This window comes from Moschus berezovskii, chromosome 7, assembly GCF_049115385.1.
Source record: "Moschus berezovskii isolate FMDL1 chromosome 7, NW_MosBer_1.0, whole genome shotgun sequence".
NCBI classification, from domain to species: domain Eukaryota; kingdom Metazoa; phylum Chordata; class Mammalia; order Artiodactyla; family Moschidae; genus Moschus; species Moschus berezovskii.
Window position 1 is genome coordinate 83,425,666 of NC_142466.1, and position 26,385 is coordinate 83,452,050.

Here is a 26,385-nt window from a genome sequence, read left to right on the forward strand (position 1 = left end):
GCCAGATGCTCAGTCAGGAAGTATCCACAGCACTCAGAACACTGCCAGGGACACTCAGACACACAGTCGGACACACTGCCAGAGACACCGTCAGAAACGCTGCCAGAGAAACAGCCAGAGACTCTGCAGAGAGGGCGAGAGCAGGGGAGACAAGTGTGGGGGTCAGCCTGGAGCGGTGTGAGGGTGGGGAGCGGAGAGAATCTGACTTCTGGGGGCTCCTTCGCGGGAAGGGCTCCTGCCTGCCCACGGCTACGGGCCCCTCACCAGGCCAGTCTTCGCCTCTGCCCCTGGTGCTCCTCCAGCCACGGCCGCTGGAGACCCGGCTGCCCGAGCCCCGGCTGCCCCTCCCTGGCACGGCTCGCCTCTCTAGACCCCGACTGGCCTCGGCAACCCCTCCCACATCTGCGACTCCTGAGGCCTTTGCTACCACTTGGCCTGGCTCCTGACCCTCAGCCACTCCCCCCTCTCCAGCTACTCCTCAGGCTTAGGAGGTTAAGACAATGGCCAAGGACACAGTCAGCAAGTGGTGGGGCCAAGAAAGGAACCCAGGATGAGCCAGCTCTAAATTCAGAGCTGGTGTGAGAGAAACAGATAAGAGGCTGGAAGCCCACCTGGTTCCCCCTGTCCCCCACAGCTTCCCTCCACCTTCAACCCTTGCAGGGAGCCCTCAGACCCTCCCCTACCATCTCCACCATCCACTTTTCTCCTCACAGCCAGCAAGAGACTCCACCTCAGGGCCAACCTGCTGCCCAGCACATGGGAGAGGACTCAGGGCCTCGGAGCAGATGGGCAGACAGAGGGGACAGAGGTTAGATGACAGGATGGGAGTAGAGAGACAGGGTGGTCCTCTTCTTCCAGCTCCTTCCTGGTCCCAGCTGGGAGGGGTGTGGGGGGTGAGGAGAAGGCCTGGCACGAATGTAATGCATACAAGCAAACACATACACACACACACACACGCGCGCGCGCGCGGGTCCCCACAGGGGGCGGGGTGGCTTCTTCATCAAAGTCGCCTCCATCAGCCCGATGAGTTACTGTAAGGGCCGGGCCCTGGGCCAAAGAGGCTGCAGCCATGGGAGCCGGGCGCTGCTGAGAGCGCTGCAGAGACTGGGGGGATGGGGTACCAAGCAGATGCTGCACGGTTGGGGGCACCCAGAAAAGGGAGACACCCAGGGAGAGGGGAGCAGAGAGGCAGGGAGGAGGGGAAGCTGTGAGCCAAGACCCTGAGGGACAAGAAAAGACCGATACAGGCAGACATGGAAGAAGAGACGCAGGAAGACACAGGGAGCACAGGGACTAGCAGATTCAAGGGAAGCGGGAGAGACATGGCCTGGAGAGCAAAAGAAACGAGGCACAAGCAGGCTCTCTGTGCCCACTCAGGGCATCTCTCCAAGCCCACTCAGCTCCCGCAGCGTACGGGGAGGATGCTGTGAGTGCAGTCGTACTGGTGGATCTGAGACAAGAGCAGGGCTTCCAGGGGGCTAGGGGGCTTCTGCCCATAATGCCAAGAGCCTAGCCCCGAGGGGATAAGAGTGGCTGCAAACCCCACCCCACCTACAGGTCCAGGAAATCCCAGGCCACTTTGACTTCCCTCTTCCCTCTGAGTCCCAGCTGGACCCATTCCCAGGTAGGGAAACTGAGGCCAGAGACATCCAGGCTACACCTCTGCCCTGCCCTAGCTCACCTCAGGCCACCCATCCCAGGGCAAAGAGCATCTTTCCCAGGAATTTTCCAAGTCCACACCCACGGCTCTGGGATAGATCTAGAGCATAAATCCTGTAAAGCCCCAGATGAAGGCTATGGGAACTGGCCCAGGCTCCATAGACCCTTCTAGAGGGCCAGCCTGGCCTCCAGCCCCAAACCCAGCAGTTAGGAGAGAGCAGAAGGCACCCAGCTAACAAGTGCCCAGCAGCCCAAACCCCTTGTGAGCAGAAGCCCAGCACCTTTCCTGACACAGAAGCCCAGTGTCGCCACATATACACACACATAGGTGACACATCAAGAGACCATCCTGGCCCCCAACTTACCATCATGTCCCACGACGACACAAAGATACCACTACACAGTAATAACAACATTCACTAAAAATGACACAGGTGCACAGCTGACAATGCCCACAGGGGTACTGACAGTCACGACAGTCACATACAATGACGCCAACCAACAGGGCAATGACACCTGTTGACACTGACACAGTCACAGTAACCTCGGTATCAAAGATGCAATGAGACTGCCAGTCACTCAGGCTGACAATGATGGTGACATCCACAGTGATACAGGGAGGCTGACAGACTCAGTAAGATGGACAGTCACATAGAGTAACACCAGTCTGCAGAGATGTTAACACCATGGAGGCTGACAGTCTCCAGCCATGACACTGACAGAGTGACAGGCTCCGGATCAGGGATCTCAACCACCAAGTTTCTGGCTTAGGATCCAGGCCCCTCTCGCCAGTCCCAGCAAGGTCCCAGGTACCCTGCGCCCCGACCCTCAACCCCTGCCCAGCCGAAGGCAAAATCTGAGAAAGGGAAGTGTGAATTTGGGAAAGCCCCTATTCATCCTGCAGAAACAGGCAGGGCAGGTTAAGTTAATCAACCCAACCCTGAGGAATCCCTGCCACATTCAGGGTGAGGGTGGGAGTTTTGAGCACCACAGCCTGAAGCCCAGCTCTGACTGAGTGTGTGCGGATGTGCAATAGTGTGTTCAGAGCTTTAGGCTTCAGGGTGTTGGTTGGTGTGGGTGTGCTGAGGGTCAGGTGGGCTCAGTCTGGCCTGGAAAATGAATGAACAGCGAGGGCCTATATGACTGCCTTTCAGAAACTGAGACCCAGTACAGGTCACTGGCCTGGACCCCACCCCCCTGATCTGGGGCTGGGGTGAGGTCAGGAGTGTTTCTCTGATGGAGAGCATCTGGCCTACAGCGGGGGCCATGTGGATATCTCCATGGCTTCCAGTCCCCTTCAGCAACCCTGGACTCTGGAATCCTCCAGGAAAGGGGAAAGGCACTCTCTCTTGGGGCCTCATCCCCTTCTCCTTGCCCTGCAATGGCCCTAGGGGATACATCCTGGGAATGAGGCAAGAACCCAGGACAAAAGGACCCACTGATTCAAAGGCCTGGGAAACTTTAGGGGCCTCAGACCTGCAGAGGAATTAGGGTGAAGGGAGGAAGAGAGGCACCTACTTTTGGGGATGGAGAGAGAAAACGAGAGACAGAGCAGGGGAGAGATAGGGACAAGGGCATGGTGGGCAGGGAGGCTCAGCCCCGGCTGAGGGGGAGCCTGGGAGAGACAGTCTGGGCAGGGGGGAAGTTCCAGGAGCAGGAGAAGGGGCTGAGGCCAGAAGGCCCCCAGATCCCACCAGGCCTAGGCAGCCTGGACAGCGTGGGCGGTGAGGGCGGGGGGCAGAGGCCGGAGGAGTCCAGAGGCCAGGGGTTGGGGGGAGGCCAAGGAGGGAGGCCTGGCCCCTGGCAGCTGGCCCGGCAGCCCCCATGGGGGAGGGGGCGGGCCCAGGTCAGGGGCCAGCTCCTGGGCTGGGGCTGGCTGGCCATGGGGCAGGCTCCCACTCCCCATGGCGTCTCTCCCTGTCTCTGAATCTCTGGTCTCTTTCTTTCTCTTTGAATCCAGACGCGGCCCTCCTCCCAACCCCCCCCACCCACCTTAAGGGGCACAGGACCCAGAAGCTGTGCCTGGGTTCAAGCCTTATCTCCTCCTCTGATGCTACCCCATCCCCACACACTCCAGGGGCAAGCCCCCCCGCCCCGTCCCTCCCCGTGCTCTGGGGGAAGGACACTGCCCAAACACAGCCCCACTCCTCCCCTATAGAAGGGGGACAGGATGAAGCTGAGCACCAGTGGGAGGGGGGCCAGGAGGGAGGCGGGGGGGTGGGGAGCAGTCCCCCAGCTCCAGTCTCTGGCTGAGGTTGTGGAAAAGGAGGCGGCCCAACGTGAGTGAATGGGGGGGTGGGTATCCGCACCTGCTATTGTGACCTCCACAGCCGGAGATGGGGGCCTGGGGGGGACAAGATTCCAATGGATTTTGGCAGCGGCTTGGACTCTTGAGTGCTCACGCCCCCCACCCCCCAACCTCTTGCACCGTGGGGACCCTGAGATCAGCATGTGCGTGCCCTGCTGCACATGTGTGCTGGCGTGTTGTGCGCTTCCCATGCCGGGCCTGGCTGGGCCACTGGGAGGTGTCCAAGGGAGATACCCATCCAAATCACACCAGCCGGGCCCACACGTGGAGCCCCACTTGAGCCCTGTGTGCTGCCCGGTGACCTGGGCGCTGGCTCGTCCATGCTCATGTATGCAGGCCTGGACAAGAGCAGTCCTCTAGAAAGGTCCAGGCTTGCTCCCTGAAAAGTCATCTGACCCAACCCTCTGCCTCTCCAATGGGGAGCAGAAAGGGGCAGAGAAGTTCATATCCTCCCTGTGGGCACAGGGGCTCTGGACAGCTTCACAGCATCCAAGATGCAAGCTCTAACCCCTCTCCCGCGAGCCCCAGTCCAGAGTCCCTCCTGGCTTCTAGGAGAATCAGGAGGATCTCTCCATGCAGAATAGGGCCACACACCAGTCAGGTTATGTTTAGGGGGAGCCAGGGGCTCCTCATGGAGGAACAGACGCTGCAGGAGGTTATAGACAGCTGGAAGGCCTCCATGGAAGGCGGGGGATGGGCAGGTCAACGGGGCTGACCAAGACTTCCCTCAGCCGACAGGGGAGGGGGCTCGCAGCAGACTCACAGCAGATGAGGCAGGAAGGAGGCTGCAGAGCCCTCTGTGGAGACAGAAGGATGGACAGAATCGCTCTCCAGGCTTGGGGGCTGGGACAAAGACCTCTTTGCCTCAGCCTCTCCCACTACCCTCCACACAGGGCCCCATTACCACTATGGTGCAGACACAACCTCGAATACATACACAGAGATTGACACTTTCAAGGCTGTGTATGTGGGTGCATGTGCGTGCACACACACACACACAGGGGGGTTGGCAATGTGTGTGAAGCGTCCATGTGTAACAGAACTGAAGATGGGTCTTTCGGAGTCAGAGTTGAGTGGGGGGGAACAGAAACTTCGACTGTCTTCACGTGTGCTGTTCTCCTCAACCCCCCTCCATGCACGCACACTGCACACACTACTTCTGAGGAAGCTTCTGGTCTGCTGGGCAAAAGCAAGCCATCCTTCCTCCCCCTTCCTCCCCTCCGCACAGTGGGGAAGCCAGAGCAATCTGTTCCTGATGGGTAAACACAGGCATGAGTATGCGCGCACACATGGTGACATACAAACATGCTCACACACACACACACACACACACACCCGCCATTCAGGGGCACACAACACTCGGTGCTCGCTTCACCCCAAGACGGAATGCACACTCAGGCTCTCACTACCATCGTAGAGCTCCCCAAAGCCCCCATCTCCACCACACAGATAGAGCCTCACAGACACACCCAGGCACCCCTCTCACAGACACTGGCATCGTATTCCCCCATTACCGCCACTCATCACGGCCTCCCACGTGGACACCCACTACCACATCCTCGCACACGCTGGTGTGCATGCACACAAGAATCACAGTCACACACACAGACTCTCACACACATGCTCAATCAAAACAGTTCTGGCCTCACATATGGATACCAGCACACACTCAGAACAGTCACCCTTGCACACAGATACCGTAGCACCTCCAGAAACTCAGAGTCCACCGCCCCCACCCCTATCACCCTCAGCCTTCACACCTCTACACCCGGCAGTGGGAAACACACACATACACACCTAGAATAGTCACACCCTGCTGGGACCTTGGGTTGCCAAGCCCATGCTTAGGGAAAGGGAGGATAAAGTTCAGGGTGGCCTAACACAGAAAGGGAAAGTTTCTAAAAATCGAGGAAACAGAACACTATTCCCTACTTGGCTCCTTTCTCTCCTCACCCTGCTTTCACCAGCATTCAGGAATGAGGAGAGATCCTGGCCAGAGTGAAGCAGTGAGGAAGCCCCCAGGCGAAGAGATGGTGGCACTGGTAGCCGCAGGAGCCAGCAAGCCCCAGAAGCCAGCCTGCTCCCCAGGGCCCTCCCGCCTCCCCTCCTCACCACTTCTCCAAGAAGAAGAGCAGCAGCAGCTCACAGCCTAGCTACCTGCTGTGTGAGCCCAGGCCTCTTGGAAACCTCTCTGGGCCTACAGCTGTCTACGGGGCACCTGAATGTCAGGCCTGGCTGCAGGAAGTGGGGGAAGGGGAAGGAGATGAGACCTTGACCTCAACCCCATCCCCTGCCAAGGCCCTGTCATCACTGTCAGACCTGAAGAGAAATGGGGACAGCCCTGGCCAAGCCAGCGCTGCCATAACAAACCACCAGGACAAGAATCCTAAAGCGTCCTGGGACCCTGCAGCCCCGCCCCCCATCACAAGAGAAGACGCTGTGTCGCTGTCCAGGCAGAAAGGAATCCAGGCTGGGCTGGCCAGGCCCCAACCCGGGAACAATCGTCAGTGCTGTTGACATCCTCACCACTTGCTGCTCCAGGTGTAGTGTGAGCCCTGATGCCCCATCCTAAAGCGAGCCTGCCTGGGCTCCACGGACCAGGCCTGGGAGGGAACACCGGTTGGCAGAGCCTAAGGACACCAAGCAAGGCAAAGCCCAGGAAGCCAGGTGACAGGGACTTAGGGAAAGTGATAAAAGAATTCAGGCAGCCGGGTTAAGGGAAACTAGGTGACAAGGCTCCAAAGAACATAGGCTTTGGGGGCCAAATGAAACCAGGCCGCAGGGACCGAAGTTATTTAGCTCAGAGGTGGGGACCAACGAAGCCAAGCAAGAGGCCCACAGGATGTAGGAAAAGAAAGATATTGGGAGCTCATCCCTCTGTCTGGACGTCACCCCCACAACCGGGGCCTCTCTCTCAGTAGCCCCTTCCCACCCCGGTGGTGGTACCCTCCCCCAGGCCAATGGACACGGCCAGACCCCCTCCTCTTGCAGGAGGCCTGGTCCGGCTGCAGCCAGTGGGCCCCGGCCCCATCCCTGGGACCTCAGGAAGTCCCAGTCCCTCCCACCGGCTGCAGAGGCAGAGGGGGGCTGCTGGGGGGAGAGAAAAAGAAGAGGAGAGAGACAGCTTGGCAGGGGGAGCGCCGAGCAGCCGCGGGGGGCGGGGGCCGGGAAAGGAGCGGGAAGCGCCGGGGCTGGCGGGCTGGCGGGCGGCGCGGGCGGGGGTGACAAGTTCTCCGGCCCCGCGGCCGCGCGGCCACTGACCTGGGTCCCCGCGCAGGCGCCCCGTCGGTGCCTCGGGCGCTCCGTGGGTCCGCCCGTCCGCCCGCGGGCATCGGGCCCTCCCGGGGTTCGGGGCTGGGGCCCGGGCGGCGCGGGGAGCAGGCGTGTCCCCCCCACCCCCGAGAGTCCCGGCGGGCGGGGGGCCGAGCCGCTGCGAGCGAGCTGGGCGGCGAGCGGGCCGGGAGGCGGGGAGGAAGGAGCGCGCGGCGGGCGAGCGAGCCGAGCGAGCGGAGGGAGCGAGTGAGGGACGGCAGGCAGTGAGGTCATCCTTTGAATCTAATTGTCTGAGTCAGGAGGAGATGTGGCACTCGAGGCAGGGGGAGGGGAGGGGGAAGGGACCCTCCCGGCTCCGGCCCACCACCGCCGCCGCCCCTCCTCACCCCGGGGGCTGCCGCGGCCTCCCCTCCCCCGCCCGGGGCCGACTCTTCTCGGGCCAACTGGGACCAACCCGGCCGGTCTCACTCTGGGCTGACCTCTGCTGCGAAGGGCTCTCCGTCCCACATCACCCCCAGAGAGTCTAGTCTCTAGGGGTGATGGGGAGCCCCCTCCCGGTCCAGTTTGCCTTCCTGCCTGTCTGAGGTCACAGGAAGCCCCCATTCCACCCCGGGTCTACTCTTGCCCTCTGAGGAGAAAGGGGGAACTTCCACCAGCCTTCCTAGGGACCTTGTGCACTCTAGAAGCTGGAGTCCCCAACTCTACTCCCCGAGTGACCTGCGTGGAAATTTGGGGTATCCAGGGTTCTTGCCTGGAGAATCCCAGGGAAGGGGGAGCCTGGTGGGCTTCCATCTATGGGGTCACACAGAGTCGGACACGACTGAAGTGACTTAGCAGCAGCAGGACACTGAACCACAGCTCACCTCCCTCCCTCCTGAGGATGACAGTTCAGTGCCTCCTGAGGATGACAGTCCTCCAGTCCTGCACTTTGAGGGGCACGAGGACCCCCACTGGACCCCAGGGTCTCCCTACTCTGCATGCCCAACGCTTCAGGAGGGGCAGAAGCCAGGCCAGACACCTAAGGTCCCCAGAGGCTGCTCAGGGGAACAGGCCACTCCAGTGGTTTGGGGATGGCAAGATGGCAGTTGGGCCCTGGGCTTGTCAGGTGTGTGCACACCCATGCATGCACACAGGAGCACATGCACACGTATGTATACACACACACACACACATACCCACTGGATGGTGGGGGGAGACCAGGAGGCTGGGGATGCTCACCCGGACGGCCACACAGCTCTCCCCTCGCCCCCATGGGGGAGGGGTGATAAATATTTAAGGGGCTTTTAGCTCTGAAGGGGGCCGAAGCTGGGGGGGGAGGGGGATCCACGATGCCTGATTAATGGGGTTACGGGCTTGGATCAATCCATCCGCCCGCCGCCTCCCTCCCCCTCCGCCTCCCTCCCTCAGCCTAATGCGCTTTATCAGGAGACGCTTTTCTGACTTGGCAGCGTCGGGTGTTTTAAATAGACCCATTTAGAGCAGGGGTTGGGGGAGAAAGGAGCGGGGGAAGGGAGACAGAGATTGAGATAGGCTGGGAGACAGAGACGAATCAGAAGAGAGAGAGACAAGCCCGGAAGAGAGAGACTGGGAGCGGAGAGACAGAGGGAGATGCAGAGACACGGAAATAAGAGGCTGAGGATGACACTCCCGCAGAGGCTGAATGGGGGGGTGGGGGGGACGGTGATGGGAGGCCAAGGGGAAGCTGGGGGGCTGAAGAGCAGAAACAAACAAAAAAGAGAGAGAGACGGACGCAGAGAGAGGAAAGGAGCCACCAAAAGCAAGGAGAAACCGAGAGAGAGGTTCTCTGCAAGGGCTGAGTGCTAGCCTGGGAGACAGCAGAGATCTTTTATTTCCAAAAACAGTTTTTCATCCACTTTGTTAAATTAAAAAGCTGTTTTTAAAGCGGTGCTGAAGGTGCTGCTGGGGGAGGGTGGACAGAACTGCCAAGTCCTCCCTCACAGCCTCCTCCTCTGCCCCCACAGAAGCCGCCTCAGCCTTCCCCCACCCCGGGGGGTGTTCTCCAGCTCCCCTGCTCTCTGCGCTCCTCAGGGATCCCCAGGGACAGGGTCAGGGCATCTGAGCTACTGTTCATTGGCAGAAAGTCCTTCCTGCTGTCTGGCCTCAGTCCCTCCTGCTCCAGGGAGCCCATTCTCTTGCCTGACTGCTAGCCTTCTGTTCTCAGATCCCAGTTCCGGCTCCCTAAGGTGTCCCCAGTGTGTGGGGGGTGATTAGCACAGCTCAACAGCTCACTTTCCCAACCGGCCACCAAGCTCCTCCCAGGTGTTCCCCTCATTGTTGTGCAAATGTGACTTCTGATAGACACCCCACTCCAAGTCTTCGGGTACTCTGGGAACCGGGAGACAGAAGTGTAACCCTCTCCAGCCTTCTAAAGTCCCTTTTCTACTCTTCAGAACCCCAGCTCCATTTTAAGTCCCTTTTATGGCCATGATGTTGTCAGCTGGGGATACACTCAGCTGGGACCCCACCCTCAACAACACCCCACTGCTAGTTCTGAAGGGTCAGCCCCCCTCACCCCCACCCCACTTCCAGGCCGGGAAAATGGCCAGTCTGTTTGGGAGCTGAGATGAAAAGCCCTGCCGGCCTTTGTGGGCCTCTGGCGGGTTTTTGACAATAGGCCCTTCCGTTCCGCTCCAGCGCCTCGATTTCTTGAGCACCCCCACCCTGGGGCTGCCAATCCAGGGGCCTCGCCTGGCCTGAATGAAAGGCTGGGAGAGTCAGGCCCAACCCCCAAGGCTGGCCTCAGAAGATTTTGGACTTTCTGACCCTCCCTCCCATCTCCTCCAAGCTCAGAGGCTCCCCACCAATTAAGCCAGAGAGATGCTTTGGGCCGAGAAGAAGCCTGACAATGAGACAGAAACATGCTCCCATATCCGGGATTCAGCCCCAGCAGTGCAGAACTCAGTTTTCTGACCTGGCTTTGCCCTTGCCTGTGTGACAGTGGGTAAGTCTCCTCCCCTTTATAGGCCCGTCATGGGGGCATGAAAAGCCTCAGGAGGAAGGAGGGGGGAAGAACAGGAAGGGATCTCAGACCCTCCTTCACTCACATCCCCAGACCTACGGCTCCCATGGCACCTGCCAGCCGCCCTGAAACTGATCTCCTCCCCCGGGTCCCCAGCACATACCACTTCACCAACGGCCGCAAACCGAGCACATCAATGTCCTCCTCTTCCTCCAGACCAGGCTCTTCTGGAGACTTCTGAAACCAAGGGGGCGGGATGATGTGACAAGGCTGGATTCTATAAGGGCAAAGGGCACAAATCAGAGGCCACAGAGGAGCCGCAGACCTTAGTCAAACTCAGAGCTCATTTCACACTCACAGCCCCACTGTGTGAAGGGGAGACTGAGGCGGGCAGCAGGTCAGTGTCCGGAGGAGAAAAAGTTGGGAGGGGTCCAGACTCCCTGAAGCACCCTTTGCAGACTTTAGGTTCTGAACCGCAGGGACAAGGAGAGGCCAGAAGCCAGCGGCCTGACATCACACATAGATGCAAACCCACAGGCCATCTGAAATCCCCACACAACCGGTTCACAGACACAAGTACCTCCACATCACACACAGCCTCCCATGCATACTCACACAGGGACACATGGCCTCCAGCAGGCAGAAACACACACCATCATACTGTCTTCTCCTCATCACCACTATGATTTATTGAGCATCTGTTATGTGCCAGGAACTGTGTTAGGCACTTTATATACATGATCTCATGTAATCTTCATGACTTCTCCATGAGGTAGGTTCTATTATTATTCCTATTTGACAGCTGAAAAAACAGATTCTGGGAGGTTAACTTGTCCAAGATCACATAGCCAATCAATTCCAGAGCAGAGATTTGAGTGCAAATCTCATTCTGGAGCCCTTCTGCTAGTTCGGCTTGCCTCTGCAGATGTCTCCCCCCCCAGCACAGTGTCTTTCCCAATAATAACGGGAACAGCTAATACTTGCTCCGGGCCCTTGCTGAGTCAAACATCATGATGAAGACCTAACATACAGTTTTGCACCAGAGCACCAAAACAACCTTTGAAGGTAATCCTGTTCCCATTTTGCAGATGAGAAAACTGAGGCTCAGAGAACAAAATCACCTTACCTTGCCCAGCGTCACACAACTGGTGCTGAAGAAAGCTATTCTGAAAGTCAATGCTGCTTCTAGGACTCCAGTTACTTGAACAGAGCCCTCGACTTCTACAAGACCCTGGAAGATTCTCAGGGTCCAACTGTTCCATTCCCCACCACAACAGGTCCCAGTTGTGTCTGCCAAAGGCACGATAAGGTGCCTAAACACATACGCATGAGAAAGGAACTCCATGTCATCTAACTCTGCCCAGAGAGGCAGAGGTACCACCAACCAGGGAGAGATGGCGAGAAGCTCAAACAAGGTGTTAGGGACAGGCTGCCTGGTGGTAAGAGATACAGACACACCGACAGGCCCACAGAGACGGAGACATAGAAGAAGCCAGAGACAGACACACGAGGCTGAGGGATGACAGAGACGGTGGGGAAAGGAGACAACAGAGGGAGAGGAGGATATAGGCTGACGTGAAAAAACAGATACACACTGACATACACAGACAGACTAATAGAGAGTCATCCAGCCTTCAGGAAAAGAAAACTCTGAAAGCAAAACAGGACTCATGTATCAGTGAATGTGTAGGTGAGTATGCATTTGAGTGTGCCTGTGTTGGGGGCATGCAGAGTCTGTATCACTACACACATTACACCAGCTGCTTCTAGCAGTTTCATCTGATTAATAATAAATGCCCCATAATTACAGCAGCTCCCCCCAGCCCTTCTTCCTGTTTTTTTTGTCAGCTGCCGCCAGGTCAGCCCCCTATACACCCCAGGGCCCCCTCCATCCTCACCTGGCTGAAAGGACATGAGCCGGGGAAGTCTGAAGGGGAATACCCATTTCTCTATGTCCGATTAATGCCCCAAACCTCTAAGAAAAAGGTCTCACTCAGAACCCTCCCCCAGCTCCTCTGTTCCCCGGTATAACCTCTGAGCCCTTATGTGGCCGAGGGGCCCAGGTCTGGGATGCAGAGAGATGAACTCTTGATCACTCACTGGCTGAAAGAAGTCTCCATTCACCAAGTTGCCTCAGTCTCAGAACCCCACAGGCTCAAATGAGGAAGGGACCAGGACAGCCCCCCCACCTCATCATTACCACCCTGGCAACACCAGAGTCTCTGCCCACTTGTGTACTCCCACGCTTTGGACACCCAGTGGCTCTACCTCCATTCCTGAGCCCCTTCCTCAAGTCCACCTCCCAGGCCCCCCACCCTAGCTCTCCAAGGCAGCTCTATCAGAGTCAGCTGCGGGTTTGTGCTGATCTGTTTCTAATCGCTGGGGCCTGGTTCACGCTTGCCCACCACCCCCCCACCAATATTGATTCCATTATTTGGAGAGTCATTGACGTCAGGGACCTGGATGGGTGCCAAAACCGCCTTCTCTTGGGGCCTGGGCCAGGGCCCAGCCCCCATCCCGCGATTTCACGGAGGGGCCCAGAAAGGTCAGCTCATGGGCCAAGGTCACCTGACATCTGTCCTCAGAGGCTGGGCTCATCTTACCTTTCGGGGACCATTGTGAGTCCCTTTCTCCTGGGAGAGAGGGGTTCCACAGAGGCCTGGGGGTCAGAAGTGAGGTGGGGACGTAGAGCACGGGGTGTGGAAGAAACTCACTGGGACTTGGGCTGCAAGGAAGAGCTCTAGAAGGCATAGAGTCAGTGGCTCAGAAAAGGCTACCTGGGGAAGATATTTTCCTTGGTCACACACCGTTTTGGAACATCCTGAAGCTGGACTTGAAATGGTTACGACTGACTACTTGATTTTATGTCTGTTATCAGTTGTATCTCCAGGCTCTCTGAGAAGGAAATTCTTCCTGGTGCAAGATAACAGATTACCCTAAATGTTGCCATAATGTGACTAACTGGCACCACTCCTTTAGAAACCTTTGTTCCCTACAAAGCGAAGGTTCTGTCTCCTGTGCAACTCCCAGCCCATGCTGCCTGCCTCAGTTTCCCCGCAGAGACTCTGTCTCTCCAGCCTCTGTGCCTATCCCATCAAGATGCAGCCACTGCTACCCCAGCACCTCCGGGGCTCTGGCTGGACAGGGTATTTTTAGGATCTGAACTCTGTGTTCTCAGACAGACATTAATAACCAATACAGACAGTCCATGGTGCCCACAGCAGCTAAACCTCAGAAGTGAAGTGAAAGTCGCTCGGTCGTGTCTGACTCTTTGCGACCCCAAGGACTATACAGTCCATGGAATTTTCCAGGCCAGAATACTGGAGTGAGTAGCTGTTCCCTTCTCCAGGGGATCTTCCCAACTCAGGGATCAAACCCAGGTCTCCTGCATTGCAGGTGGATTCTTTACCAGCTGAGCCACCAGGGAAGCCCAGCCTCAAAGGTTCAGACCTGGGGTCCACTGCGTTAGCTAGAGTCCAAGAAACCCAGACTTAGAGAAAGCAAGGGACATGCTTACGACCACATGGGGGAGAAAAGGACTTTCCCATCTTTTGAAAAATCCTGAAGCTGGGGAGAGGACAGAAGTGAGCTCTGACCTCTGCCACAGACCTTTTCAAGGAAGAAGCTGCCCATCCTTTGCACTCCTTCCCTGAGTACAGGGAAGTCCTTCCTTTAGTCTTGCCTGCAAATCACTGAGGGGTGGTTCAAACCGAAAAACAGGGTCATGCCACAGAGGCTGTTGAGTCTCAAGCCACAAACCCCAGAGAGTCCCCTCTCCCCGCGGTCTGCCCCACTCAGGGTTCATTCCTCGACATTTCTCGGGCCCGGGAATTAGGAACACGGCCCTGCCGGCCAACACCACTCAGTCTGGTTGGAGAGAAAGATTGTTTCCTCAACACTGGCCCCCCACTGTGTACCTCGTCTCTACCAGGGGTAGGGGCGGTGGGGGCTGAGCCCCGTGGACCCCCACCCCTCAGTCCCAGATTTCACAGGCAGTTAGTTACTCTGCAGCCTTGCTGAGCCCTGCAAAGAGGAAGCAGAGGCAGTGTATAGTGGGGCATTCTGACCTCCCTCAGGACTAAGGATGCTTCAGTCCATTCCTGAACCCCAGGATGGGCCCTTGGACCGCCCAGGAGTCACCATGCTAGTCTATTAATAACTTTGGCCCCTTCGGACTCGTGTTCCAGCCCCAGCTTCGAGGAGCTGGTTCCCCAAAGCTGTAGGGTCCAACCCTTCCCCACATCTGCCCAGCTCCTCCTCTCACCTCCTTGGCTCTGGTGACTCCCAACCCAGCATGGCTCTATGCTTTGGGAGCCCTCTTTGCCCTCTGCAAAGGTAAAGAGGAGCGATGACCTCAGTGCCCTCAGCCCACTGGGACCACGGCCTCCCCAGCCCCTCCCCACAGGAAGCTAGGGTCTGGGGTGGGTGTGGTCACCCAGGGCCACTGGAGTTTACACAGCTGAGGTATTCCCCACACATACTCCCAATCCCTTGGTGGGTCTGGAGGAGGGGTCAGCTCTCTTCTCAGCCTCCTAGTTCTCTGGGACTCCCCTCCCAACCGGGCACACATGGTCCCCCCCCCCAACCCATCTGCATTTCAAAGAAAATATGCTCCATCTGTTTCCGATTCATTTACACTTCAACTCACCATGGGGGGGCAGAGCAGGGCGCCTTGCCTTCAAGCCCTACACCCCCATAGGGGGGCTGGAGAGCACGTGTCCCGCTCTGGGACAAGGAGCAGTTACAGCCTACCCATCCGAACTTGAGGGCCAGATCCCTATTTCATGGGGTGCTGGTGCACTGACCTCCACAAAAAGAAGGGTGTAAAGCCCCGGGCAGTGTCTTAAAGGCAAGTGGAGTCCTAAGACTGATTGCAACCTGACCCAATTGCCACCCCATCCCACCCCCGCAGAGCTACTGCTCTTTTGGGAGGCAGAGTGGAGAATCCCAGGCAGATGCTGAAGACAGGATAAGGACTCAGGCATTCCAGGAGACACTGGGAGATATAACAAAACGTGGCCCAACCCCGTTCCAGCCAGGGAAAAGGAGAGAGAAGACGGTGCGTTCCACTCCAGTCTTCTCCTCCAGCCACCTTCTCACCACAGATCTGGGGCTACCATCTCCCGCAGAATCAGAGATTCACCATCTAGGAAAGGTCAAAGAAGCCAGATGTCTATTCCCCTCAAGTCAACTTTCACACTGCTCCCACCTGAAGAATGACTGGAATGGGGGAGATGTCTTGGGAAAATATAAGTCTTATTTCCCCATACCTGACCCTCTCTATCACAGGAGGGATACCCAAAACTATTGAACAAAGATGTGCATGTACATGGTTCATAGGGAACCCTAAGGGTACATGTCACCCCTGAACCAAAAAGCCACTCAGCCATCCTGAGAGTGATTGAGAGCCTAGTCTCCTCTGGAAGAACAGGCAGAATGGTTTAACCGGGTGTTTCCCACCACTCTCTCCACCAGCTCACAACCCAAGTAATAGACATGACCAAACACATATCTCCTCCACTCCCCACCTCTGGAGAACACAGATCTTGTAATAGTCTCTGTTCCTATCCCCAACTGCTCTGAGATATACCATAAACCAGTGAAAGCATGGGTGAGTTGAACCATGAGTTCTAAGTTCCCCTGGGAGTGTGAACATAATCCTAATGTGGGTTTGAGTGTCCCAGAATGGAAAGCTAACTTGGTATGATTCTAAGTGTGAACCCCAGGGTTTCCATGTGAATATGAAAGCTTCAAGGTGCAAGCACCAGTCTGAGTGTAAGCACTGGGGCCCTAGTGTGACTCTGAATCTAAGCCACAGGATGGAAGCAAGTTTAATCTAACTACCAGGGATGTCAGTCTGAGTGTGAACACCAAGATGGAAGTTTAGGTTTGAGTGTGAATCCTGGTCTCACTGTGCATGTGACTACAAGCCCCAGGGCTAAAGTGTGAGTCTAACTGTGAGCCCCAGGATTCCCAAACAAGCCAGAACAGGCAAGAGTCCTAGTGTTCATGTGAGCCCCTGGTCTTCGGGGCTTTCTGAGTGTTAGCTAAGGTTCCCCACGTGAGTCTGAGTATGAGCACTGGGGTCCTTTTGTAAGTATGGGTCCCTAAGTGATCCCAGGATGGAAGTGAGTATTTTGTGTGTCCTAGTGTGAATCTGAGTGTGAACTTCAAGATGTGAGCATGCATGTATGAACCCCAATGTCCTATGTGAGTCCTTGAGCTCAAATGAACCCCTGGTTCCCCAGGTGAGTCTGGGTGTGAGCCCCAGAATGTGTGCATATGAGAAAGCTCCAGGGTGTCAGTGTGAGCTCCAGTGTGAGCTCCAGGACCTCAGGGAGTTTTGAACATAGGCTCTAGGTCTCAGTATTAGCCTATGAGGCTCAGGACAGAAATGTGAATCTAAGTGTGAGCCTAGAGTCCCCATGTGAGTCTTAGTGTAAACTCCAGGACTGAAATGTATCACTGGATATGACCAGAATATAAGTACAAGTCCATTGACTTGTACTTGAATCTGAGTACAAGTCCATTGTCTTGTGGTAATTCTGAGTGAGAGTCCATATGAGTTTAAGCGTCTCAGTATGAAGTGAAGTCACTCAGTCATGTCCGACTCTTTGCGACCCCGTGGACTGTAGCCCACCAGGCTTCTCTGTCCATGGGATTCTCCAGGCAAGAATACTGGAGTGGGTTACCATTTCCTTCTCCAGGGGATCTTCCCCACCCAGGGATCGAACCCAGGTCTCCTGCATTGGAGGCAGACGCTTTAACCTCTGAGCCACCAGGGAAGCCCAGTATGAGGCTGAGTATAAATTCCAGAGCCTCTAGAAGTCTGGCATGTGAACTTTAAACTCCTACTTTTCACCTAAGGCTCAGGGTCCCAGCCGGAGTATTAACCGTGATGGAGTGTGAACCTGGGCTGCATGTCACCAATCCAGACCAGGAGCCCTAAGAACCAGCCCAGAGGCTCTGTGTGGATTTTGGCAGTGGAGCAGGTATGCAGAATTTATGGAGACAGTCCCCTCCACCCACCGAGCTCTGGCTAGCCATACAGCCATAGAAACATCTAATTGTTCAAGCTCCATCATCCCTACATATGCATTGGTACAGAATCATACCCAGAGTTAGACACACAAAAATGCACTCTGTTTCAGACCCCCGGACAAACAGCAATTACAGATGCACAAACACATCCAGCATTTCATACACCCACCAGCTCCGTGATTACAGCCACAGGAAGACCCCCAGTGACACAGACACAATTACACCAAGTACTACAGGCAAAGCAAATAGTGTTGCAGACACACTTCTCCAGCAGCATGCACACACACACCCAGCGTTGCAGACACAACACTGCCAGCCACACAGACGCTTCTCAGAAGAGAGAGACTAGACGGAAAGAGAAAGAAAATCCTGAATTTTCAACAAGGCGTGAAATAGTCCTGCCGCCTGAAGCTACTGACGGGGGGGGGGAGGGGGCCAAAGGAGCGGGCGAGCGCGAGATCTAGCGCTGGAAGAGAGGCTCGGGAGAGGAGAGGCTCGGAGCCGAGGAGGAGAGCTGTCCGTCTGGTGACCTCCCCGAGGCCCAGCCCCCACGCACTGGGCGCTACACTACTCCGAGCAGCACAGGGACACCCAGGCCGGCTCCAGCAGAGCCACACTAGGGGAAGACATACACCGGCAGACTCACAAAGAGTCGGGGATACACCGCAGGCGGACTCACACGGACACACAACACGGGAGCACTTACAAAGAGATTCTGGAGGAGACCCACTAAACGGAGATACATCCAGGCGGACTCACGAGGAAACCACAGGCAGGCTCGCGCCGACACACACACACACACACACACAAGCGGATTCACATGGACACCCATATAGTGGCGGATGCGTAACCGTCCGTTCACACCCCTGGGCGCTTTCAAGTCCAGATTTCTGCTGGAGAAGGAAGCCGCCTCTGGGCGCGCGGGGGTCACTACGACCCCCCATCTCCAGAATTTTCCCAGACCTTGCGCGCGACGCTGAGAGGTGAGGGAGAACCCGGAGGCTAGGGCAATCGATCCCTGCCACCTCCCGCCGGCCGACTGTCCGCCCCACCACCACCACGCCCAACCCCCGGCGCGCCCGGACGTGGGGGGCTGCTTCTTCTGCGCCCCCGCCCCCGAGTTTACAGGCAAAGTTTCCCGTGAACTTTCCTGTCCCCCCCACCCCCGTCTCGGGCCCACGCACGTCCCCTCCCTCTTCCCGCGCGCACGAGGGCCGCGGATCTGTCGGTCAACCCGAGGGTTTGAGGGTCCGGCCGCGCGCGCTTCGCGCGAGGTACTCACCGTGCCCTCGGGCCGCCGGGGCTCCGCGCCTGGCTCTTCGACCGCCCGGGGCAGGGAGAAAGGCAGGGAGCACGGAGCTTGCACCGCCGCCGGATCCCGCCGCCGAGCACCGCGCTGCGCCGGCTGAAGCCGCCGCCTCCGCTGCCGCCGCCGCCCGCTCTGCACCGGCTCCTCGGCGCTCGGCGGCTTTAACCCCCCCCATCCTCCTCCCTCCCTCGCGCGCTCCCTCCCTCCTTCCCTCGCCCATGTGACCGCGGGCGCCCGCCCGGCCGCGCGCGCCCTCGCTCCCCTCCCCCTCCCTCCTTGTCTCCCCGCGCCTCCGCGGCCGCGCGCCGCGACCCCCTCCCGACAACGGCCCCCGCGCGCCCCCGCCGTGGCACGCTCCCGCTCCTGGCACGCGCGGGCACAGTCATCCTGCGCAGGCCTGTGATCCCCCACTCCCCCTCACTCAGGCTGGCTCCCACCCTCCCCCCGCGGGCACACTCGCCCGCACTGGCACGCGTGGCCCCCTCGACTTCACCCTCTCTCGGGAACGCCCTCCAGACGGCTGTAATCCCCGTGCTTCACGCGCAGCCCGGACCGCGGGTCTCAGAAACGCGCGCGCACCCACACCCACACCCACTCCGCCAGATCCCCCAGGGCCGCTGGGCGCGCATCCAATCCCCCAGGGTCGCTCATTCACACTCCCTCGCTCACTCAGCCTTGGCCAGGTCTCCGCGGCGCACACTGCCGCACGTTCGAACCCTTAATGCCTCGCACGGACACCCTGGCACACCCGGGGCCAACTCTCAGGGTCCTCCCGCCAGCATCTCCGTGAGAAGAGCTGGAGCAGGAGCCCCCAGGCCCCACTTTGGGCCGGAGAGGCCAGCCGCCTCTGCCGCTCCCAGATCTCCCACCGCCCCCAGCAACGACGCCCCCTCTCCCAGTCTTAGACACTTACACCCCTCACACCGAAGGAAGGGGGCTGTTTGCTCGCATGACCCGAGGTGGACCAGGCTGGAAACCCAGGCCCTCGCCTCCTACCAAGTCTCCGGTGATACACAACTACACCTCTCCCCTCTCCTTCACCCTCATCTAACTCATCCCCGGACACGCGGCCTGGGGAGTGACCGCCACTGGGATGCGGGATATAGGAAGAGTGCGCCCTTTTTGCCCGGGTCGGCTGTGCCAGAGCTGGGCGCTGGAGGTTCACCCCTCGAGCTTCCCTTTCGCAGCCTGGGCCTCTGGGGGGCGGGTGTGCTCACTTCACGCGCCCCGGGGCCTGGGGTCTGGCTATTACAGGGAGGAATTCAGGTTAGACAACCCGACTACTTCAGAGGCCACAGGAGATCGCAACAGAAAGGGTGAATGCCAGGGGGCGGAGAACGAGTGGCCCACCCCCATCCCCACCCCTTGGATTTTTCACCTGACCTTTGACCCATAATCCCAGCTGCCTGGCCCCTCCAGGGAGCTGCGCGAGGTCTGCGGGCAGGGAGAGGGGGAAGGAAGTATCTCGCTACTTCCTCACACCCTTCCCTAGTAGGCTGCCCAGAGCGCCCGGGCCCTTATCCCAACAAATGCCTCAGGGACTCCCATTGCAGAGGAAAAAACCTTCCCGCCACCGCCCGGGCTTTTCACTTTTACTTCCGTGGCCGCAGGATCCTATCAGTGCAACCAGCAGGGGTCAGCCGGGGCTGGGGCTCAGAGAGGGTCAGCTGGGGCTTAGGGACACACGGAGAAATAGTGGCTTCCAGCCGAAATCGGCTCACGCCCACCCACAGTAGGTGTCTTCTATCTGGCCTCTCTGGGTCAGGAGCCTACAAGTACCCAGGCCGCGGGCGGAGACAGGGTGGTGGGCACCGGGAAGGGGTGGAGACGGTGCGACAGAATCTGGGGATGAGGGGGGCGGGGGTGAGGGGGGCGGCGGTGGGGGTGTCAGGAATTGCCTCTCCTTTTGCGCCGAAACTAGGCCTGGGAGAGGTTGGGTGCTGAGGCGGGGGTCGCCCCTCCCCTCGAGGCGCAGTCTGGCGTCGAGATCTGCGGGGTTCTTGGTGGGCTGACTTGACCTCCAAATCTCCCGGTGTCCTGGACTCAGCAGCTTTCTGGACAGGTTGAGATCAGAGGGGAGATCCGCCCCGGACCAACGTTCCCTCCCCATGTGGGGAGGGGGTGCCATAGGTCGTGCACGCTGGGGGTGCACGCTGGGGGTGCCATAGGTCGTGCCCAAGACCGCGGGTGCCGGGGCAGGGTCCGGTCGGGGCAACCGGGGTCCGGCAGCCGGGTAAATCGGTGTTTCCGAAGATTAGCTAGGACCAGAGGCGCACGTCGGAACGGATTCCAGCGTAGGTCTATCTGCAGCTTCTCGCGGCGCAGTACCCAGCGACTGCGCCGCGCCCGCTTCCCCAGGGCCGCAGCGACACCTGGCGGGCGGTGAGGGAGGCGCGTTCTCGCTCAAGCCGCGGCTCCCGCAAAGAGGCAGCAGCGTCCTCCTAACGGAGCAACGAGGGTGCGGCCCCTCTCCCTCCTGCCCCTGCCGCCTGGTCCAGAAGAGATTCTTCTTGCGTCTCAGCTGGGGCAACAGATTACTTGTGCTTTTCTGGTCCTGCTGGCTCCAGTGCCCTGTCTGCAAACGAGCTTCTGAGCTTTCTAAGCCTCCGTGTTGAACCCTCCTTTACCCCATCTCCCTGGCGGCAAAGCCGAGCCTCGTCGGTGGCTCTTCAAATCCCTTGCAGGAACTGGCCCTGTCTCCTCTCCACTTATCCTTTAACCACATCCCACTTTGCTGACCCCCTCCCCCAACCCTGAGCCATCTTCATCATCTGCCTCTCCTATGGGTCAGCAGGAAATAAAGTCCCCAGTTCAGAGCTCCAGTGCTCTGCAAGAAACGGGGATTACAGATTTGAGCATTCTGGAAGACCTTGGGAAATTGGAGGTGGGGGTTCTCCCTGACTCTGTAAAACTCCTAGCTACCATGAAAGACTTTTGGCTCCACCTTCTTCCATCCTGACCTACACTTGGACCACCTCCCACTCACCCCACTTTCCCAAGAGATAGCTGTGCCATGCCAAGCCTTTGGGTGGCAAGGACCCTTTCCCATTCCTTTGTCCTCAAGGAAAGAGAGCCCCCACCCCATCTACTTTTCCAGTGCTCCTTCAGGAAATGGTGCTTATTTCTAACCTGTTATACCATCAGAAAGATCCACCTTGAGGCATATACTTGGCTACCCAAAAATCACAAATACACACCCAGACTGTCTTACCTCCAAATGCTGGACACACCTTATTTAAAACCACATGTGCGTGCGTGCTAAGTCAGTCAGTCGCGGCCAACTCTGCAACCTCGAGAACTGTAGCCCACTAAGCTCCGCTGTCCACTGGATTCTCCAGACAAAGGCGTGGGTTGCCACGCCCTTCTGCAGCGGATCTTCCTGACCCAGGGATCGAACCCAGGTCTCTGATGTCTCCTGTATTGGCCAGTGGGTTCTTTACCACTAGCGCCACCTGGGAAGCCCATCAAGTTACATACCTAGTCTCAAAGAGTGAAATGTGTATATGGAACTTCACTATGGCACACTGGGAGTCCGGGACTCCTGCCTGGGGCTGGGAGTTAGAGGTCTCAGGACTGAACTCCTGGAATCACACACTTAGACACCACACCACACACAGACACAGTCACCCACACAACCATGTACTCAGTCACACCACGTGGCACACGCATAGAGCCACACACGCTCTCGATCACACAAAGTCCCACACTGGGGTTTGGCGGGTCGGGGCGGGCTCCCAGAGGCAGTTACGTAAACGTCCTCGCCGCCCTCCCTTGCTCCCCCTCACCCCCCTCCTGCTTCCTCACACAGTGCCAGCGCCCGGGGCGGCTTGGCCGGGGCCCGGGAACAGCTCGGCCTCGCGGAGGCTCCAGGCGCCGAGAAACCCGATCCGACATAGCCCCAGGCCGAGCCAGGGAGGGGGGCCCGGAGCACCCCCCCAGAACGCTCAGGGTCCAGCTCAGCCCCCCAGAGATGACGCGCCCACATCCTGGGACAGCACCTAGGGCCCACTTACAACACCCCCTGCAGACCCCCCCTTCTGAAATCTGGATCACCACCTGAGTGTACCCTGACCCCTCCACTCTGTGGCACCGAAGAAGAGTAAATTCCCTAAAGGTAGAGAAGGGGTTAGGGCTGAAGCCATAATGGTGGTACTTAAGCATTCAGCCGGGAATTGCCCCCAGGTCTCTGGAGCCATCTCCTCTTCCTCCTCACTGCGGTTGTCTAAAGCCGCTGTGAGAAAGAGATGCTTTTGCTCTTGCCCCGGGCCCCCTCAGATTCGCTGCCTACGGTTCCCAACATATTCTATCAGAATTCTAAATTATTCAAATAGATCCAAGGCTCCCCCATTGCCTTTGGTATCCTTCCTTCCTCCTTAGTTGGAAGTTCTAACTCCAGTCTAACCCCAGTTCCTCCTGTTTTGCTATGAAGGAAGTTTGAGGGCAACCTGAGACATTGGGACTGGGGAATGAAATCCCTGAAAGGAGGAAGGATTAAGGCTTAGGAAACTGCTGACAGTCAGGAATCTAAGAGGAGAGGAGAGACTGTTTGTGTCCCCCACCCCACCACCACCACCACCCATTCTGCAGCTCAGACTGAATTTTTCACAACAGCTTTTGAGTATCTGCCTGGGCTGCCCAGGCCCAGGCAGAAAGGGAATTTCCCCCTATGTTCTCTCTTAATGAACAAAACATTTCATGTTGAAATTCCTCCTCTGCCCCCAGCCCAGTGTCTCCAGGATCCCCCAGCCTGACCAAGCAGGGGGACCACTAAGAGGGGAGTAACAGAGTAGAGGGAAGCCCCCAAGGGAAGTGTCATTTACACTGAAGGGGGCATCTTTTTTCATGAATAATTAGGGTGACTTTTTTTTTTCACTTTTGGCTAAAATCACCCACTCCTATGGCAGCTTCCCAGAAAGGGCGGCGGGAGAGCGGCCGGCTCTGTCCCGAGGCCCAGGACATGGCCCCCCTCCCCTGGGCGAGAAGCCTTCCCTGAGTTGTTTTCCTGGTCTCTTCCTCTTGGATGTTTTTTTGATTATTAATCACATTTTCCATCCGCAGGCTCAGTCCAGACCCCCTCCCCCTGGGGTCAGGGCTGGACACAGGGAGGAGGAGCAGTCTCCAGGACAGGATGGGCAGTGACCTGGTCTTGGCTGACCTAAAAGAGGTTGACAGCAGCATGTCACAGATCACACCTCCGCCACCCCAGTAGATAGTAGGATGTCAATCAATGCGAGTGGAGTAAACGAATGAACAGGTGTCCGGCTTTCACAACACACAGCTGGTACTGAAGGCAAAGCCCCCAGTATCCCTCTCTTGATGGCACAGACAGGGAATCAACTCAGAGAGGGAGAGTCACCTGCCCAGAGTCACACAGCAAGTTAGTACCAGAGCCAGAACAGGACCCCAGCAGTGCTGATGATTCCTCCATCCATAAGGCAGTCAATAAATATGTATTGAACACTTAGTATATGCCAGGCATTGACTTAAGTGACAAGACAGTAGTGAACCAACCAGAGGAAAATCTCTTCCCTCTCAAGGCTGTGGAGCAACTAAAACTCCTCACGCTGCTGGTGGGTATATAAGTTGGTTCAATCACTCTGGAACACTGTTTGGCAGGATCTTCTAAGCTAAACATATGTATATCCCATGACCCAGCAATTCCACTCCTAGATGTATAGCCAAAGGAAATTATTGTGCATATTTACCAAGAATGTTCTCAGCAGTTTATTCATTATAGCCTCAAACTGGAAACCACTAAGTGAATGAATAGATTGTGATAGAGTCCCAACAATGGGAAAGGACCAACTATAGCTACACACAACAAAAACTGATAAAGCTCACAATCAAAACATTGAGCAAGGAGGGGGGAACAAGAACCAAACAGAAAAGAGTATGTATTGAATGATTTCATTTCTATAAAGCTCAAGGCAAAGCTGATTTGCAGTGAGAGAAGCCAGAATTGCAGTTACCTTTGCTGGGAGTGGAGGGGGGCTGGGGAGGGAAGGGAGGTTTCCAAGAGCATACGTACGTATGTCAGAATTTAAGTTGTGATCTTAAGATGTGCACACTTTATTGTTTACTTTTTGCCTTTAAAAAATAAAAATAAAAAAGAGGTTTAAAAATCTCCTGCCCTCATGAGACTCACATTCTAGTCAGGGAAGATGAATACTAAATAAAGTAGGTAAGTGTTAAGTCTGTCCATGTAATAGTGCTGAATCTGACTCCATAGGCCCCTCGGGGAAGGAATGACAGCCTACATGTCACCTAAAAGAAGCCTGGATAAGCCCCTCTGCCCTTCCCAGAGTGCCACACTCTTTTCACTTAGAGTAGTGAGTGCGATGTTCCACTACCTAGCCACGTGGATGGCACCTGTGAGCTCCATGAGGGTAGCCCTAAGGCCGCCATCTCCAGGCACCTAGAGCCGGGTCTGCCATAGAATAGATGCTCCTACCATGAGAAGCAGAGCTAAATAAATGTCGAATGAGTAAGTGAACGACTGATGCAAGCAGGAACTGGGGAAGTAGAGTCCCAGGACACAGGGGAGAGAGCCTGTCTGGATGGGTCACAACCTCCAGGGATGGGAAACAGGGTTTGGTTTTCAGTAGAGGGTTGAGCAGAGACCTCGAAGGCAGAATGAGGTTTCCTGAGTGGCTCGGAGACCACATCCTGAAGCACCTCTGGTGCCAAGGCCACACAGGCCTGAAAAGGCATAAAGTAGGTGAGGAACAGACCCAGATTTGCCTTCTAGTGGGAAAGTTGAGCCTGCCAGGAAGAGGATGGTGAGAAAGGCTAAGACTGGAGGTGGGGCAGCCGGGGTGGAGGTGTTAGCAGTGACCAGTGGAAGAGAGACCTCCTTTCTGATTAGGGTCAGGGCCATGGGGCGGAAGAGAGAATACAGGGCTTTGGGGGAGGCAGGGAGCATGGGCACTCAGATTCATCTTCTTCATCTGCTCCCATTACCACTGGAGGGAACCCCCTGACTGCCCCCCGCCGCCCCCCCCCCTTGCCCTATACACAGAGAGCAGGATCCCCAGACACTCAGTGTCCAGGGTCTCCTCTCCCGAGGTCCTGAGGCCCAGGTGATCCCAGACTCTGGGCTATCTGGAAAGAGGAGTAGATGGTCAGGGATGGGGGAGAGGATCCAAAGCTGGTGGGGAGAGAGGGACAGAAGAGGACAGGGCAACTAGGGGTTAGCCGCTCTGTGTGTTGGAAGGTGGGAGCAAGAGCACAGACTTGCACAATCACAGATGCAGATTTTCCTCTTGTGTTGCAAAAAATTTGCATGAAACTAATTCCCTGCTCAGAAGCACCCACCCCCTTGGGCCCTGATCCCCCTCCCCTCCCTTTCTTCATAGGGGAGGCACACGTCTTGAAGGATTGTCCCCCTGGATCGACAGCCCAGAGTCTGCCCTTTATCTCTGCTGCTGTAGAGCTGCCTCCAAGATAAGAAAGAGGGCTGGGATTTCCAAACTAGACTGAGGGCCATGTGGCCCCAAGACCAGCTCCCTCCCTTCATCTCCCAAAACTCCATTCCTGGATAGCCTGTGATTCCCTGGGACAGAGGGAAAGGGGAGAAAAGAGGCCACACTTTCCCCCCAGAAACTCAACTGCGGTGATTCAGAAGAGAGAACAAGATTAGAGATTTGGAGACTGAATGCCAGAGACACCAAGTCCCAGGGAAACAGACAGAAGCAGCAGGGGAATTCAAGAGAGAAAACTGAATTAAATTCACCTCAACAGACATTTAGTAGCACCTACTGTGTGCCAAGCCCAGAGGGAACATTTGTGTATGAAAGCACAGAGGACTCCCAGGTT

General features: G+C 57.1%; 1 protein-coding gene across 2 annotated transcripts in view; it reads right to left on the minus strand.

The window, feature by feature from the left end:
- The window catches only part of CNTFR (ciliary neurotrophic factor receptor), a 38,834-nt gene extending 20,138 nt beyond the window's left edge, over positions 1 to 18,696 (minus strand). The window contains exons 1-2 of one of the 2 annotated variants that reach the window (XM_055427330.2): positions 18,544 to 18,696; positions 10,384 to 10,457 (exon numbers count right to left, since the gene is read on the minus strand). The gene's annotated coding sequence lies outside the window, so the exon portion shown is untranslated. Of the gene's footprint in view, positions 1 to 10,383; positions 10,498 to 18,543 lie in introns of both variants that reach the window. The other variant, XM_055427329.2, reaches the window with a different exon arrangement.
- Positions 18,697 to 26,385: the final 7,689 nt, after the last annotated feature.